This window comes from Bubalus kerabau, chromosome 20 (assembly GCF_029407905.1).
Source record: "Bubalus kerabau isolate K-KA32 ecotype Philippines breed swamp buffalo chromosome 20, PCC_UOA_SB_1v2, whole genome shotgun sequence".
NCBI lineage: Eukaryota > Metazoa > Chordata > Mammalia > Artiodactyla > Bovidae > Bubalus > Bubalus kerabau.
The window spans coordinates 41,908,433-41,922,887 of NC_073643.1; positions in this window are offsets into that span (position 1 = coordinate 41,908,433).

The following is a 14,455-nucleotide window of genomic DNA, read 5'->3' on the forward strand; positions in this document are numbered from 1 at the left end:
ATTTAATGAATTGACTTTTGACAGAGAAAAAAATGAAAAATCTGTTTATCTTCTTATCTATGACTTTAAAGTAAAATAAACCTAATCAGCCCTGGTGTTTCTAAAAATGTAAAGTGTTTATATTTAAACGCAATTGTTAGTGAGCTGTTACTTCAAAGTTCACTTCATTGCTATGAGTTGCCCACTGAGCCATTAAAGGCCTAAATCTTAGCAAACATAGGTGTAATTGACTATGGGCCTCTTCTCACTTTCAGTCACAGGAATTAATACACGGGATTGCTGTATGAACTGTTTGACACTGCATGGGAAAGGAATGCTAAGAGGTTTTAGCTTTCTGGCAGCAGCTCCGTAGTCAGCAAAGTCAAACTTCTACGTGTTTTCAGACTGCTCACCTTCTTGCCTGGTGTGTTTGTTCTTCTGGCTGACAAGCTGCTGAAGGAAGAGAGTGTGATTGTTTCATGTCAACCTTTTACAGAAATATAACACACGGGATTTATATACTTGCAAATCCAGAGTATATATCTTCATGAATTTTCACAGTGATCACACTTAAGGAACTAGCGTTCAGAATAAGATGTAGAACATGACCCTCACATGCCATCTTCCAGTTACTTCCTTGCTTCCAACCATGCCAACACTATCTTGACTGACATCACAATTTGGTTTTGCCATGGTTTTGAATTTTATAGGAATGGAATCATACAGTATGGACTTCTTTGTGTAATGGCTTCTTTTGCTTAACATGTATGTTCATGCTGCTGCTAAGTTGCTTCAGTCGTGTCCGACTCTGTGCGACCCCATAGACAGCAGCCCACCAGGCTCCCTCGTCCCTGGGATTCTCCAGGCAAGAACAGTGGAGTGGGTTGCCATTTCCTTCTCCAATGTATGTTCATAAATTTGGAATAATTTTTTTTCATGCTTAGGAAAGAATATAGGCTCATGGGTATCACATGAAACCATATGATGGAAAAATACTTTGGAAAATTTAAAGCTCCATAGAATTATAATGCTGGATTGGTTGACTGGGTATTTAAATTGTCTGGGGTATTTTCATACATTGTGAAAAAAATTGGTGTCATTTAATTATTACTGACTAGTTTAGTCACACAGTTTGCACGTGCAAATTTGATAGTAATTTACATGGAATAACACATTTATATCCTAATAGATAAAACTGTAAGATTTTTTTGGGTATTAAGGTTCCAAAGGTCATCTAAGAAATGTTCTCCCTAAGGTTTATTCTTGTACAGGTTAGTGGATAACTTCTTATAATTGACTAATTAAATGGAAGCTATAGTATTTTGAAACCTAGGGCTATATCTTAATATTTCTTTTTAATTGCTTATCTGTGTGAAGAATCTATAACATTTTCTCTTTCAGTGTCATATTATGGGTTGTGTGGACTGGTTTACATCTCAGACTGTGCACTGGATAACCTTCTTTTGGGAAGTCAATTATATAATAATTTTCTTGAAAAGAACATCTCTCAACCCTAGCACCCCTCTCTACTCTCATCAAAACCAAGTTTAAAAGAAAAACCAAGTGAAACCCTTTCTTCTCAGCAGTACACTGCCGTGGCTAAGACCCAGATTGGGGTGAAGTCTGGCTTCTGTAGCCTCCATGAGCTCCTGCACCTCTCACTGATGGTTGTTGGAAGAAGTCCGGTAAGACAGAGAATGAACACGGTGTCTAGCAGCACCTAAATGCTTAATAGATACTAGTTAGTACTGTTACAAGCATTGCCTTTTGTACCATTCCTTATAACACATAGAATTTAAATAATTCAAATCAAGCCGGTGGTCCTCTATACAGTTCTTTCTTAAACTTTAAATAAAAACAAAACTCCCTCCTCCATCCCTCAAGCACAACAGGACCATTTAAACACCATCCAGATCAATGGGAAGCAACCCTCACAGATTAAAAAAAAAATTTTTTTTTTGAAGCAAAGAAAAGCTCCAGGAAGCAGTAGAATTTTAATGCTGAAACAAAACCAGCATCATTTTTCAATGTCTGTCTGATGACAATCTGGTTATTAGGTTGTCAGAGTTTTTTGACAAAATGTAGTGTTGGACTACCTAAATACATTGCTTCAGAGTCCAGTGGGGCTGCTGATCTGTTTTGTAATAATTTGGGTCCAGGGCTGTTTTTGTTAAAGGCAAACCTATCAGTCATGTGAGAAATGTTTACTTTTTATGTTCATGAGTCTAAACATAAAAGAAATCACTTAGGCTTGATGTTGTGGGGAACAGTAATAATGCATAGTCCTTTTCAGAACCCAGATGACCCATCAATCTGGAAGTTTTAGGCTGTTGGGGAGAAATGTCAAAGGGACCAAGATCTGCAGATTTAGGTTTATTTTATATTTTGGTATTGGAAAATACATAGTGAAGTCAGCAGTCTTAAAGATGTACATTTAAAATCACCTTTCCCCATCCCCTTGCCTTTATTTATTTATTTATTTTTTCAGTTTTGAAGATCAGGATTTTCTTTATAGATTGAGCAATGGAGAGTACTAAATAGAGAAGTACTTTTATATTCCCTCTTCTGTATAGGGCAGATTCAGGTTTTGTGGGATCAGATGCTTGTATAGTTTGTAGAATCTTCTTCAAGAAAAAGAAGAACTATTATTATTTGGAAAACAAAGATAAAAAAAGAATTTATTTTTAAAATCCATTTTATTTTGTATTGGAGTATAGCCATTTAACAATGTTGTAATAGTTTCAGGTAGATAGCAAAGGGACTCAGCCATACATATACATGTATTCAAGGAAAAACAAATTAGGAATACAAAATTAGACACAAAGGTACTTGTTTCAGTGGTTCAGTTAGATGATTTGGTTCCGTTTCTGTCATGATCTCTTTACCAGAAATGCTTGCATAAAAATGCTTCTTCGTATCTCCTGCCACCTAGACCACTGACTCCCAGCATTCCTGGCATCCATGCAGTTGGAGCCCTGAAGATAAAGCTTCATCAGCATCATGTCAGTCTTTCTCCAACTATTCCAAATATGCTGCTGGGTCACTGAGAATATTACTGGTTAGATGATATCTGGAAAGCTAAAGAAGACATCTAGTTGGAATAAGCTGTGGAATCAAGTTTCAAGAATGTCGATACTACAGAGTCGTTTTAAAAATTTTTTTATTTTGGCTGTCCTGGGTCTTCGTTGCTGTGTGGGCTTTCTCTAGTTGTGGCGAGCAGGGGCTACTTTCTAGTTGCGGTGTGCAGGCTTCTCATGTGGTGGCTTCTCTTGTGAAGCACGGGCTCTAGGCATGCAGGCTTCAGTAGTTGTGTTACGTGGGCTTTGTTGCTTCATGGCATGTGAGATCTTCCCAGATCAAGGATCAAACCCATGTCTTCTGCACTGGAAGGCAGAGTCTTTACCACTGAGCCACCAGGGAAGCCCATACTACAGATTCTTAAGTGAACTGGACAAAAAGAACGTTTTATAAAAGATAAAGCGTTCAAGGTTGTTCTTAAAAAGAATAATTTCAGGATTCATGGCCTCTAAAAATAAGTCTTTGCAGTGAAAGAGCCATTAAAAAATGTTTTAATGAAAAGAAGAGGTATTGATGTTTTCCAGAAAGCTGTGTTTCCCGAGGTGTTGATTTCTTTGTATGACTCACACAGGAAGCTCCCTGGCAGCAGAGCAACGTGTAGCCTTGACATCTGTGTAAATCTTTATGCTATCTTTGGAATAAGATGATTGCAGCATTGACCCATCATCAGTGGGGCATGAGTTGCTGATCTGTTATTTGATGAGTTCAACTACACTTTTTATCACCATGGATCTCAGTGGCTCAGACTCTGGAGATAGCTGTTCAGGTAGGAGTTTGAGTCCTTGGTCAAGAATGTCCCGAGATTTAAGGAAATCTAAAACTAAAGTCAATCTTTTTCATTCTGTACTTCTGTCACTTATCTAAACATTTATTGCCTGCCAGTCATTTTGTTGAACACTGCGAGATACTGGTATTTGTCAACTCCAATTGGCTTTTACAAAGATGAAGAGAGACTTTGGCTACTGCTTTTTCAAGGGATGTCACAAACACATTAGTTTGGGAATGTAGATTAATTAGTTACCTATGTTGTAAGATCAAACTGAGTTGATAGTACCTGTTATGTGTTCGTTATTTAATAATTAAAAAATTTTAGAACTGTTCAATGACTTCGAGGGAAGGGTCAAGCGACTATCTAGATGGAAGATATGAGAGTGCCAGAGAGGGGCAGAGAGAGGTTTTAGGAGAGTTTGTGCTGGGTTAGGAATGTATTTTACCCATGTGACACTTTTTGAAGAGAGAATATACGTTTAAGTTGCTTGAACTGCATTTAATTATTTTGCTTGCATTTTTAAGATGTGCTTTGTGTAAGAGACTATAAGGTTTCTATATGCCTTAGTGGTTTGTTTTTCTTTCGCCTTCCTCCCACAGTAACAGTAGGTAATCTTATCTTTGTCATGTTCTTTATTGTTTTGTCATTCTTTCTTGTGGGTTTCACAGCAGCCTGCTAGGATCTGGGTCTGCTAGGTTACATTTCACAGATAAGGAAATGAAACACAGAAAGATGTGCTTTTGTGGTTTTTGTAAGATCATAGACTGCTTTCCATCAGGACTTGGAGGGAGCTGTCTGACTCCCACCTCTAATGCTTTAGAAAAACTGATACATAGGCCACTTTGGATAACGGGACCCTCTCAGGCATCCCTTTGTAAGTAGGTGCATAGAATTGTATGGTGACATCCTAATTGTTCACTTAATTTATATAGACATAACATTTACAAGATGTTTAAAATACCAAAATATTCTGAGAAATGTTTGCAAATCACCTCCTGAAATTAACAAGTAGAAAAGATTGAAAGATATACCAGTGTCTTAACAGAACACAAAATTTGGCGTGACTGTATCATGTGAAAAATCCACTTTGTACAGACAATACATGCCAAATCAAGTGTTTTCATTTGGAAGTTAACCAACATTGGGCTGTAAAGATAGAATCTTGAGGTTTTTTTTCCCCCTGGGAGCAAACTCTCTATAGCTCATATTTGCCAATGTACACAATTGTACAGGTTCTGAAATCCTTTCCTGATGCTTTATATTTAATGACATGCCTATTTGTTTAGAAATTTAAAGGGATTATATTTACTTACATAAATTATATCTATAATTAAATGTCTCCTTCCTCAGAATTGCAATTTAATTGTTTTATCATGGTAATTCTTGGCTTTGAGACTCTGAGAGAGTTGTTAGTTGTATTTACTTTTGAGTTAGGTCACAGTCAGTATAAGCATATTTCATATGTACCATGAGATCTAGAGTTTCCTAATATGTTTTTATGTTACTTAAAGGAGAGTAGGAAGTATAAACAATGCAGTCCTGAGTCCATGGATCTTTGGGGAAAGGTGTACATTGGTACCTTTTCTAGCAAATGCAGTTTCCTTTAGCCACTTATCTGCATCCAGCCTTTGGTAGTGGGTCCCACCTCAACCTCCATCAACTTTATGCAAGGGTTGTGGGGTCCCCCTCAAATGGTGCTGGTCAGGATTCAACCGCTAGGGTCCTGTTTTCCATTGCCGTTCGTTTAGAGGAAACAGTTTTACAGTTAAGAGTCGAGGGCACTGTGACAATAAGTAGATGGCAAGTTAGGAGGGACACACTGGCTGTGAAGACTCCGTGGTTACTGGGCTTCAACAAGGAGTAGTGAATATCAGAGATGTGGCTGCCATTGTGATGTGTGTGTAAAGCTACTTCTCCTTAACCTGGCTGGGTGCCCAAACCTCCTGCTACAAGAGTCACTTTTAAGTGTTAAATTTATCCCTCAATTTCCTTTTTTATAGCCTAATAGTCTCTTTAGGTTTTCACTGGGTAGAGTGGTAGGAAATTTGTATTTCCTCTATGAAATGTTCTTCCACTGAAAGCTTGTTGGGAAATGAAAATCATGTTTTGCAAATAAACCCCAGCAGTATAATGGGCTCTGTACACATATATTCAACTGTGAAATACTGTCCATGGAAAATACCTTGCAGTTCCTGACACCAAAGACAATAATAAATATCAAAGGTCTTTAGAACAATCCACACACACACACACACACACACACACAAACAGTGTTTGTTTTCAATCCTTAGGCAAGCAGTTACTGGCAACTGAACTATCTAGCTGGACTAGTAAATTGCCAAACCAAATCAAAGTACAACTGACAACATTTTTTTGAAAAGAGATTATTTTGTTTTCCATAAAATCCAACCAGAATATAATGAAAAGAGAAGTTCTTGTGCTACCTGGAGGGGAGATGGCAGAATGCATGGTAAAGTGGTGGCCCGCAGGCCACAAGTGCACATATATTTTGTTTGGTTTGCACAGTGTTGTGAATAATTAGTTTAGTTGTCAATATTTAAAAGTTGAGGTATTTAAAATACATTTTTTGTTTCTAAAGTCCTGGGAAGATATGGCAACACTGGGCATCTTTCTTCCATGGCATTATTTTCCTTGGAGAAGAACTGTTGCTGCCTCTCCCAGTCTCCTGGCCATGATGCTCACTCCCATCACGTCCTTGTCTCCATGTGAAGGGGTGCACTGCCTGTGTTGTCTTGCCTAGCCCTGATTTACTCATTTGCATTGCCTGCCTGCCCTGCCAGCTCTTATTTGTGACCTCTTATTCAGGAAAACTACAAAAACTTCATGCACATGTTGTTAGGAGCTGACAGAGGAAGAACCTTACTCTGTATTACAGAGAACTATCATCAGCACAGGGTGGAGAGGGGTTAGGGATAGGGACGTGGGGTGGCGGGCCAGCATTCTAGGGCATTAGCTCAGTGTCAGAATGAATTCTAGATACTTTGATTTTGTCACTGAAAGTGTTTGGACACAGATGACCACCTATCTGGGAAACTGAGGGAAGGATTCCTGTGTTCCCTTAGGAATTGGACTGTGTCTCCTTTAAGGAATTCGTCAATGCTCAGAATAAATATATTTTTTTAATTGAGTAATATAGTCACGTAATTTAAAAAAAGTGTTGTAAGATGCCCAATGGGAAGTCAGTCCACCTCCACTTCTGTCTCTCATGCCTCAGCTTTTTAGGAGGCAGACCCTGTGCTCTTACGTTTTTCCAGAAATGTTCTATGTATGTGCACACTTAGATATTTTCCTTACATGAAGGATAACTCACTGTATATGCTGTGCTGCCCTTGCACTGTTTTCCTTTGGATTTTCAAAGCTAAGATTACCTTAGCATATTGCACGTCTTAGATCATTGTGTAATGGTACAAGAACAATCTTATTCTTTTTAATGCTTTCATTATGTTCTCTTGTATAGTTGTGTCCAAACTTACTTAACCATTACTCTACTGAGTATATACACTGTATGTGTAATTTAGATATTTTCAATCTTCCACTAATAAAATTCTAAGAGTGCATAATCTACCTGTGTTTGCAACTTCTCCCTTTTCCTCATGACTTGGATTTTATAAGACCAGGTGATCAACATGAAACTTCCATCCTCAGGCTAAGAATGCAGGCTACCTGAAAAATTTTTTTCTTACTCTTCCTTTGTCTCAAAAGATGTCACCTATATAAAAAAGGGACAATTAATGGCATGTGCTAACAGTAGCAATTTTAGGGCTAGATATGTTATCCCACAGTTCCAGGTCAGTGTTTCTCAAACTTTAATGTGCATAAAACTTATCTGGGGATCTTGTTACAGTGCAGATTCTGATTTAGCATTCCTAGCAGTCTCCCAGGTTGCAGGGGCAGAGCACACTTTGAGAAACAAAACTTGTAGAACTCTATTGCCATTCTGTATAAATAAAGTGTGTAGTGTTGTTTGATTTCATAGATACAGTGTTGTTTGTGTTTCACAAATATCCACAACCACCCTGTTCTTCAGGCAGGGATGGTGAATTTGGTGGCCAACAGTGTTATTTTTGGCCTATATGAAAAGTAGGATAAATAACATATGCTTTGTTTTTGTTTCAGTATATTTTATCAAACCCTTGGTTAGACATATAATGTACTTAAGTTGGCATTTTTGTTGTTGTTCTTTAGTCACTAAGTCATGTCTAACTCTTTGTGACCCCACAGATTGTAGCATGCCAGGCTCCTCTGTCCTCCACTATCTCCTGGAGTTTACTCAAATTTATGTCCAATGAGTCAGTGATGCTGTCTATCAGCTAGCATACTATCGAATTATTATTTTAGTCTTTAAGATTACAGAGCTTGAAACAGCTTTTGACTTATTTTACATTTTTCTTTGAAGAAGTTATTTACCTGTGGATCCTTCTGGGAATAAATTAATTTCAAATTAAAGCCAAGGTAGTATGGCCAAGTTAGGTGATTTATTTCTCTCTTTTGTTACACTGTAAATTCCTTGAGTACAAAAATTGTTAAATTGTTCTCTTATAAAATTGCCTGTGATGAAGACTCTCTCCTTGACTAGACTTCAGTGAGGATCCTCTCAGCTGCCTTCTTGGTCATGGCCCCCATCCTGTCTTTGACCTACCTAGCCAGTTTTAGGAAGAATCCTGCTAAGTGATATTCGATGATTCTCATCTCCCACCTTTGATATCTAGGTCTTTGGCCTATCCTAATCATGAATGTTGTTAAGCCAGTTTAGCAAGAATCTCCCTACTCTTGATGTTTCCTACTGCTGGTTTTCTACATGCTGAGCTCCTCACTTTGCTCCTTGGCTATAATCTCCAGCTGTCGTTGCTGTATTTGGAGTTGAGCCTGGTTTCTCTCCTGTACTGCAGTAGTCCTGCATAAAGTCTCCCTTGTTGTAAGAAATGTCAGAATAATTGTTGTTTAACACCTGTTTCTTGCCCTTCTGCATAATTTTCACTTTGTATCAGTTCAAAAGCTGATATTTTTTATTGTTTAGTCACCAAGTTGTATCCAACTCTTTTGCAACCCCATGGACTGTAGCCCACCAGGCTCCTCTGTCCATGGGATTTCCCAGGCAAGACTACTGGAGTGGATTCCCATATCCTTCTCCAGGGGATCTTCCTGCCCAGGGATTGAACCCACGTCTTATGCATTGACAGGCAGATTCTTTACCACTGAGCCACCTGGGAAGCCCATAAAAAACTAAGTCATGTCCGACTCTTTTGCCACCCCATGGACTACATAGCCTGCCAGGCTCCTCTGTCCATGGGATTTCTGAGGCAAGATTACTGGAGTGGGTTGCCATATCCTTCTCCATCAAAAGCATTAGAAAGGGACAAAAAAGACATTCCTCATTACATTTCACTTTTCTGTGTGGTTTTAACTAATTTAATATTACAACTAAATTCACCTTCAAGGTGAATATCACTCAAAATTTGAAGTTTTTAAAAATAGCATTTGAAATGAATCTGAGTTTGCACCAACCTTTTAGGTTGTTAAAAAATAATTTTCAGAAAAAGGTAAACATATTCTCATGTAGGTATAAAAGTGAGGATGTGCTAAAGATTTTATTTTGCTTATACGGTATGAGGAAACTGGGCAGGTGTTATAACTGGATTAAAGGAAAAATTATAATAGAACAAATGTTTATAGAGTAAACCAATATTGAGGTGAGTCGCAGATCAAGATAAAACTGGTTTTCCACAAAGCTTGAAACAGCTTTTGACTTATTTTACATTTTTCTTTGAAGAAGTTATTTACCTGTGGATCCTTCTTAACTGTCAGAACAAAATTAAATTAAAACACTTAACTGTCAGAACAAAATTTATCTATCTATCAGTCACTTACAACTTACAAAGTGGTGCAGTGTAGTTCAGAGGTCATGAACAGGGCTAGAATCAGACAGCTGGGAAGGGTATGCTACAGATGATGCCTAGTTTTCTACTGAAGTGCAACATTTTTTTTTTTTTTTTTAATCTTACAAGATGAAGGCCATCTTCAACTTAAGGTGTATGCCCTAAGTATTACCTTGTGACTTAAATCTTTGAAAAGTCTAAAATGACCCAATATTTGAGGATGACAGTACACAAGTAAGTGACAAAGAAGCATGGAGATCAGTATTAGGTATTGTCACAAGACATTTGAAAAACTGGAGGTGTTTTATATAGCATGTGGCCTCTAGCCTTCAACCTTGTAGCCTGAAGACTGGAAAGGAAAAGTAATATTTTCCCCTGTACTGTAAAAATTGAACTTGATGGTGTGAATTGATTATCTATCCAGATTGGGCTATTTACAAGAATTCATTTTCATAAATAGCATCTGAACCAGAAAATACTTGAACCAGAAAATATTTAGAGAAGACAATATAGTTGGAAATGAACAGAAACGGTTTGAAACCATGGCTGGAACTAAACTCCTATTGTTTAAGAACCAAGTTGTGCAAATGAATATGGAGTGGACACGTTGTGTTGCTTCCTTTCTGTGAATGTGAGTTGGAAGGCAGCTGCTCAAGTTGAGATGTGATAAATCCCTGTGATGAGATTGACTTACCACTGCCTACTTGAGGCTGGAAAAATGAACCTCCCAGTGAAGCTGGGAGAGTGTATGGTGCCTCAGACAACTGCCATTAGGTTAAATTCCTTTAGAGATGTTTTATAGTCATTATTTGCATATGTTTTTATAGTCATACTTGAATTAACATTTCCAAGTGTGTTTGTTACTTTTATTTCTGTGGATTCTTTTCTATCTCAGGGGTTTGCAAACTGTTTCAATAAAGGGCCAGACAGTTAATATTTTAGGCTTTGGGACTCAACATGTCCTTTCAATTGCACAACTCTACTTGTAGAATGAAAGCAATTAAGACAAGAGGTAGTGTGACTGTGTTCCAGTGAAATTTAATTTATGGGCACTTAATTTTAATTTTATGCAACTTTCACATGTCATGATATATTATTTTTGTTAAGTTTTTTTTTTTTTTTTGATCTGGGCCATTTTTCAAGTCTTTGTTAAATTTGTTATAACATTGCTTCTGTTTTGCTATTTTGGCTGTGAAGCATCTTGTGTCTTACCTCTCTGACTAGCGATCGAACTACACCCATAGGGCACTAGAGAAGTACCTATATTATTCTTCTTTCAAATTTTCTTTTCAATCATTTAAAAATATAAATACCAATCTCCGTTTGTTTCAGCCCAAATTTGGTCCTTGAGCCCTAGTTGGCTGAGCCTGGCTTTGCAGAATGGACACGACACAGTTGCTGGATGTATGTCAGATCTTTATGTTTACCTTATATTTTATCAGTTTTTCTGTTCTGTCATTTATTTGTTGAGAGAGCTTGGGCAAATAAGCTTACCTCACTGAAGTCAGATTTCTTCCTTTTAAAATGTGATGGTACCTAAACTCAGAACTTTTTATGGACTAAATAAATTATGTCAAAACATGAAGTTTCACACAAAAAGCACCAAATAACTGTTTATTTCTCCCCTCTGTTCAGGTCTACCTCATGGTACCTTATTTCTTTTAGTGTGTATACAAGCAGGTTTGGGGGCAATAGCTGTTTCATTATATTATGAATTGAATATTCACAAACATCCAACTTTTATATTTATATTAAATAAGTATAAAGTATATTTGATAAAGTTAGGGATATAAATTATACTCATACTAGGAGAGTCTGTTCAAGAAAGCCTCTGGATTGAATCCTCATGTTAACCAGACAAACCACCCCTAACTCATCCGTCCTCTCAGGTCATATTCCATGGATTTCCACCATAGGCTTTCTGTGTCAAGATATACTTTAATATCCTTTAAAATTTTTTTATTTATTTATTTGGTTGCATTGGGCCTTAGTTGCGGCATGCAGAATCTTTAGTTGTGGCATGTGGGATCTAATTCCCTGACCTGGGATGGAAACTGGGCCCCCTGCATTGGGAATGCAGAGTCTTAGCCACTGGACCACCAGGGAAGCCATAGTATTTCTCTTTTTTTTCTTGTAACGGGGTTTTTCTGACCACGATATCCAGAGTTGCTTTCTTGGCTTTCTCCAGACATGTAGGTGGCCACTTCTTTATCATTTGGCTGTTGTTGCTTCACACTGGGCACCTACCACAATCTGAGGCTCTTATACTTTGCTTGTTGGCTTACTGTCTGATTCCTGTACTCTCTCAGGATGGTGAGCAGCACATCTGCTTGAAAATTCATTGTTGTGTGTCCAGTGTCTCCTCATACAGTGCCAGGCAAGGTGGAGGTGCTTTATGAATAATCATTGTCAGAATGAATAGATCACAGTTTTTAAAATGACCATATTTTAGGAGCAGAGAAGATGCTCCATAGCTTTCTGTAATACAGTGTATCTTTGGCAAATTCAGCTTTTAAAAGGCTGGTGTCAAATCAATTTGAGTACAGCATGAAGTAAGTGTCTGTATTAAAAATAAAACATATAGCAGAGGGGACCAATGATTGCTACTAAGGAGTTTAAAAATATGGACTGCTCCTTTCAATGTGAATAGTCTAGTGGTTTTCCCCACTTTCTTCAATTTAAGTCTGAATTTGGCAATAAGGAGTTCATGATCTGAGCCACAGTCCACTACCGGTCTTATTTTTGCTGACTGTATAGAGCTTCTCCATCTTTGGCTGCAAAGAATAATCAATCTGATTTCAGTGTTGACCATCTGGTGATGTCCATGTGTAGACTCTTCTCTTGTGTTGTTGGAAGAGGGTGTTTGCTATGACCAGTGCGTTCTCTTGCCAGAACTTTGTTAGCCTTTGCCCTGCTTCATTCTGCACTCCAAGACCAAATTTGTCTGTTACTCCAGGTATTTCTTGACTTCCTACTTTTGCATTCCAGTCCCTATAATGAAAAGGACATCTTTTTTGGGTGTTAGTTCTAGAAGGTCTTGTAGGTCTTCGTAGAACCATTCAAATTCAGCTTCTTCAGCATTACTGGTTGGGGCATAGGCTTGGATTACCATGATATTGAACGGTTTGCCTTGGAAACGAACAAAGATCATTTTGTCGGTTTTGAGATTGCATCCAAGTGCTGCATTTCAGACTCTGTTGTTGACTATGATGGCCACTCCATTTCTTCTAAGGGATTCCTGCCCTCAGTAGTAGATATAATGGTCATCTGAGTTAAATTCACCCATTCCAGTCTATCTTAGTTAGCTGATTCCTAGAATGTCGATGTTCACTCTTGCCGTCTCCTGTTTGGCCACTTCCAATTTGCCTTGATTCATGAACCTAACATTCCAGGTTCCTATGCAATATTGCTCTTTCTTTACAGCATTGAATCTTGCTTCTATCACCAGTCCCATCCACAACTGGGTGTTGTTTTTGCTTTGGCTCCATCCCTTCATTCTTTCTGGAGTTATTTCTCCACTGATCTCCAGTAGCATGTTGGGCACCTACTGACCTGGGGAATTCATTTTTCAGTGTCCTATCTTTTTGCCTTTTCATACTGTTCATGGGGTTCTTGAGACAAGAACACAGAAGTGGTTTGCCATTCCCTTCTCTAGTGGACCACATTCTGTCAGACCTCTCTGCCATGACCCGTCTGTCTTGGGTGGCCCCACAGGGCATGGCTTAGTTTCATTGAGATAGACAAGGCTGTGGTCAGTGTGATCAGATTGGGTAGTTGTCTGTGATTGTGGTTTCAGTGTGTCTGCCCTCTGACGCCCTCTTTCAGTGCCTACCATCTTACTTGGGTTTCTCTTACCTTGGACGTCGGGTATCTCTTCACTGCCTCTCCAGCAAAGTGCAGCCACTGCTCCTTACTGTGGACGTGGGGTAGCTCCTCTCGGCTCCGCTCTTGTGCTGTCGCAGCCGCCGTGCTCATGCGCCGGACAGAGGTTCATGACATTGTACAGGAGACAGGGAGCAAGACCATATCCAAGAAAAAGAAATGCAAAAAACCAAATGGCTGTCCGAGGAGGCCTTACAGATAGCTGTGAAAAGAAGAGAAGTGAAAAGCAAAGGAGAAAAGGAAAGATATACCCATTTGAATGCAGAGTTCCAAAGAATAGCAAGGAGAGATAAGAAAGCCTTCCTCAGAGATCAATGCGAAGAAATAGAGGAAAACAAGAGAATGGGAAAGACTAGAGATCTCTTCAAGAAAATTAGAGATACCAAAGGAACATTTCATGCAAAGATGGGCTCAATAAAGGACAGAAATGGTATGGACCTAACAGAAGCAGAAGATATTAAGAGAGGTGGCAAGAATACACAGAACTATACAAAAAAGATCTTCATGACCCAGATAATCACAAAGGTGTGATCACTCACATTCACCTAGAGCCGGACATCCTGGAATGTGAAGTCAGATGGGCCTTAAGAAGCATCACTACGAACAAAGCTAGTGGAAGTGATGGAATTCCAGTTGAGCTCTTTCAAATCCTGAAAGATGATGCTGTGAATGTGATGCACTCAATATGCCAGCACATTTGGAAAACTCAGCAGTGGCCACAGGACTGGAAAAGGTCAGTTTTCATCCCAATCCCAAAGGTAACAACAAAGAATGCTCAAACTACCACACAATTACACTCATCTCACCTGCTAGTAAAGTAATGCTCAAAATTCTCCAAGCAAGTCTTCAG